The following is a 4671-nucleotide window of genomic DNA, read 5'->3' as shown; positions in this document are numbered from 1 at the left end:
AAAAAAAGAAGTGCCATTCAACCTACAGAGCTCATGGCCGTATTAACCCACACATGAGCTCCCCCTGCCACATTGAGAAGATCCTCACTGAGAAGGAACAGATTGTCCCAAAGCCGGAAGAGGAGGTGGCACAGAAGAAAAAGATATCCCAGAAGAAACTGAAGAAAAACTCATGGCACAGGAATAAATTCAGCATAAAATAAATGCAGATAAAGTAAAAAAAAAAAAAAAAAAAAGAAGTGCCATTCAGTCTGTCAAAACCAAAACAAAGACCTAATCCATCAAAGTCCATGTGGTTCTGGAAAGTCGCAAAAATGTACTAACCTTGTTTTTTAGCTCCTGCATCTGGCTAATTGTTCTTGTTGACTGAAGTATGCCAACCCAGAACCTGGTTTTTGTGCTTAAAAGCTCCACCCTGAGAATGGCTGAGGGCTACACTGGGATCCTGAACACAGTGTAGTTGCTGGCCAGCTGATAAAAGACTTTCTATTGGCTTAAACCATGTCTGAGCATCTTTCTCCGGTAAATGCCCCACAACAACACTAACCATATTTTACACATTCTGGAATTTGCATCATGAGGGAGTATGAAATGCCAAGAATACAAAGGCTAGACATTCAGCTTCTCTTCTCGGTGGCAATGAGCCTGAGAGGTGACTATTAATTACCATTGTTGGAAGAGCAGAGGAGTGAATCTCAATGACTTAGGACTTTAATGTTTTCCATACAGTCGATTGAAAACATTGATGCGCTTTCGGCTGCGGCAGCCATCTTCCAGTAACTCGCCAAAATGACAAACACAAAGGGAAAGAGGAGAGGCACCCCGTGTATGTTCTCTAGACCTTTTAGGAAACATGGCATTGTTCCTTTGGCCACATACATGCGAATCTACAAGAAGGGTGATGTTGTAGGCATCAAGGGAATGGGCACTGTTCAGAAAGGAATGCCCCATAAGTGCTACCATGGCAAAACTAGAAGAGTCTAAATGTCACCCAGCATGCCGTGGGCATCATTGTAAACAAGCAAGTTAAGGGCAAAATTCTGGCCAAGAGGATCAATGTGCGGACTGAGCACATCAAGCGCTTGAAGAGCAGAGACAGCTTCCTGAAGCGGGTGAAGGAGAACGACCAGAAGAAAAAGGAAGCCAAAGAGAAGGACACCTGGGTGCAGCTGAAGCGCCAGCCTGTGCCACCCAGAGAAGAATGCTTTCTGAGGACTAACGGAAAAGAGCAGGAGCTGCTGGAGCCCATTCCATAGGAATTCATGGCCTAGTGTACAAAAAGACATAAAGGACCCAGACTGCAAAACAAAACAAAACAAAACATTGATACATGAACAACCAGAAAAGACCTCAGCAATGTATAGATCTGGAATGTATAGTGTTGCCCTGATTAAACTACAAAAACAGCCACGTGATCACAGTTTGGGGGAGGAAGGCAGGGGTGTGACTGAGTTTTGTTTAACAGCCTACCCGAAAAGCAAAGAATCAACCATTTCTTCTACTTGTAGCAAGAAAAGTGACTCATGGAACGTGTAGATCCTTCTCATGACGCGACTTTAAAAGGCAGTAGGTGGAGGGTACAAGTGACTAGAACAGACAACAGTCACACACAAAGTCATGGGCTGAGCAAACTCTAAAAGCCTCTGCAGAACTCATTAGAAATATAAAGGCATAGATATAAACTGTACGGTGTTTAAAACAATGCCCACTCCATAAACACAGCATATCATACCTATCTCTTTATGGGAATAGCAGTATGACGATCCAAAACACTCGAGAGTCGCTGTTGACTTTAACCAACAGCTGCAGAACCCAGCAAACTCACTGCTGTCGATCCAGCCCATAGGGCCTCTCAACCTCCTTGTGATATGCTCCTAATAATAACCAGTTGGAACCAGCAGGAGAAAGTCCAAGCAAGTCCTTCAATCCACCTAGAGAAGGGGGCAGCAAAGATGGCTGACCGGCTGAATTCATTAGAAGAGCAACAGAAAAGCTTTCAAAATGCTACCAGGTCATGTGAGAATGAAGGTGGCCATTCATTAGCTGGGAGTTTCCTCAGCTCTGAGGGCCCTGATGTTTAGTCATTATTCTTTGAGAAAGGAATCTGTAATAAGCATATATTTGGAAAAAAAATCCGTGTCTGTTAAGTTTCTGTAGTCAATCCCAAGTTACTCAGAAGGCTGCCTGCTGCTCACAGGCAGAGTGTGGCTGGTCATGTTCACAGCTGATGCATCTCCAAAAAATTCTTCATGGAGGCAGCCAGCTTCTCAACGTTTTCGGTTGTGACAGTGTTACACAGAGAGGCACGGATGCCTACCACTGACCTGTGCCCTTCAAGGAGATCATGTTGAGTTCTACTGCCTGATCAAGAAATTGTTTCATCTCCTTTGGTGTTGCCAATGAGAAATGTTATGTTCATCCTGCTTCTATTCTGGTGCTCCACTGGACATACATAAAATCCCTAAGAATTATCAATGATCTCATAAATCATTTGGGATTTGATGGAGCTGAGCTTCTCCATGGCTGCCGCCCCACCATTGTTCTTGATCCATTCCAGGACCGTGCCCATGACACAGATGCTGAAACACGGAGGTGTGTTATACAAAGAGTTGTTCCCAGCCTGTACTTTGTAGTCATGGACTGATGGGCACTCTCTGAGGGAGAGCCCCAGCAGGTCATCCCAGACAATCACCACTGTCACCCCGGCAGAGCCAACATTCTTCTGAGCACCAGCGAAAATCACACCAAACTTGGAAACATCCACTGGCCTGGATGAGAAGTTTGAGGACATGTCACACAGACCAGCACTGCTCCCTTGACGTCAGGTATGAAGTCAAACTCCACCCCATGCACAGTCTCCTTTGCACAGAAGTATACATAGGAGGAGACATCCGGGTTGAGGTTCCAGGTGCTTGGGCCTGGGATTTTTGTGTAACTTCCAAGTTTAGGGGACAATGTTTACCGTCTCAAACTACTATTTCTTCTTCTTCTTCTTCTTCTTCTTCTTCTTCTTCTTCTTCTTCTTCTTCTTCTTCTTCTTCTTCTTCTTCTTCTTCTAGATTTCTTTATTTTATGTATATAGGTACACTATAGCTGCCTTCAGACACACCCGAAGAGGGCATCAGATCCCATTACAGATGGGTGTGAGCCACCATGTGGTTGCTGGGAATTGAAACTCAGGACTTTGGAAGAGCAGTCAGTGCTCTTAACCACTGAGCCATCTCTCCAGCCCCCATCCCAAACTTCTTGGCAGCCTTAGCTGACCCAGCTCTGGTCATCACCTAGTCAGCACACCTTCTTCCAGCTTTCAGGCCAATCAGATTTAAGGGACAGCACTGAACTGGCCAGAGCCATGTCCTTGAACAAAGATCACCTTGTAGTTGTTGGGAACAGCTAGCAACTCCCTCACAAGATTCTCTGTGTTGCCAACAATCTTGGCGAAATCTGACGACCTGTGACTCGTTTCTCGAGCACACTGAAGTCTAGTCCTCTGTACTCTAGTAGCTGCTTCTGTATCTCCAGAAATGCCTGAAATAAGAAGAGAGAGAAGATGTCGGTATGCTGAGCACACACGCCTGGGCGGTGGAGACGGTTGACTGGTTTTTGTTTTGTTTTGTTTTGTTTTTTTCCCTTTTTTATTAGATATTTTCTTCATTTACATTTCAAATGCTATCCTGAAAGTCCCCTATACCTTCCCCCCACCCCCCGACCTGCTCCCCAACCCACCCACACCAGCTTCCTGGCCCTGGCGTTCCCCTGTACTGGGGCATATGATCTTCACAAGACCAAGGGCTACTCCTCCCATTGATGGCCAACTAGGCCATCCTTTGCTACATATGCAACTAAAGACTGGGGGGTGGTTTGTTTTATTTTCAATTTAAAGATTTATAGCCAGGGGCTGGTGGTGCCTTGAAAACCAAAACAAATCAGATTTACTTATTTTTTTTTAAAGATTTATTTATTTAATGCATATGTGTACACTGTAGTTGTCTTCAGGCACACCAGAAGAGAGCATCAGATCCCATTACATATGGTTGTGAGCCACCATGTGGTTGCTGGGAATTGAACTCAGGACTTCTGGAAGACTAGTCAGTGCTCTTAACCTCTGAGCAATCTCTTCAGTCCCCAGACTTACTTATTTTAATTTTATGTGCATTGGTGCTTTGTTGTTGCAGGGTATTTGCAGTAAAGTTAGTTTGTAGGAAGAACCCATGTTTGAAAGTGATGTCTAATTGAGTGACAAACAAAGTGATGAAACAGAGAAAGATTTGACAGAATAGGATATTCCCAACTCTCATAAGAACAGAAAGAAAAGAGAGGATACTCTAGTGGCTATTCCTATTTGTCAAATTGACTATATCTGGAATGAACTACACTCCAGAATTGGAAGGCTCACCTGTGATCCAGATCTTGAGACTGGAAGACACATATTTCTGACCTGGATCTTTGGGATGGAGATCTTGAGGCATACTGGCCATGAGAAGCTTAGGCTCTGTGGCCTCCCTTCCCCCAGCCTGGAGCCTGCCTGCTCTGGGGTGGAGCTACCGGCTCATTCGTCCTGCCACGCCCACTGCTGGAACCTGACTCTGCTGCCTGGAGGCACACACGTGTTCGTCCTGCTACTGGACCCTGAGTTACTTGGCGGGAAATTGGGTTCCCTCCCCCCTCCTT

At 45.1% G+C, this 4671-nt stretch overlaps 2 pseudogenes; one reads left to right on the top strand and one right to left on the bottom strand.

Annotated features, from left to right (window-relative positions):
* Nucleotides 1–789: 789 nt before the first annotated feature.
* LOC110305225 lies at nt 790–1271 on the top strand (annotated as a pseudogene).
* Nucleotides 1272–2218: 947 nt separating this feature from the next.
* LOC110304502 overlaps nt 2219–4671 on the bottom strand; it is a 7128-nt pseudogene continuing 4675 nt past the window's right edge.

The sequence above is a fragment of the Mus caroli genome, chromosome 11, assembly GCF_900094665.2.
Source record: "Mus caroli chromosome 11, CAROLI_EIJ_v1.1, whole genome shotgun sequence".
Taxonomy (NCBI): Eukaryota; Metazoa; Chordata; class Mammalia; order Rodentia; family Muridae; genus Mus; species Mus caroli.
Note: the sequence above shows the minus strand (reverse complement) of the source record. Positions and strands in the feature narration are given on the sequence as shown.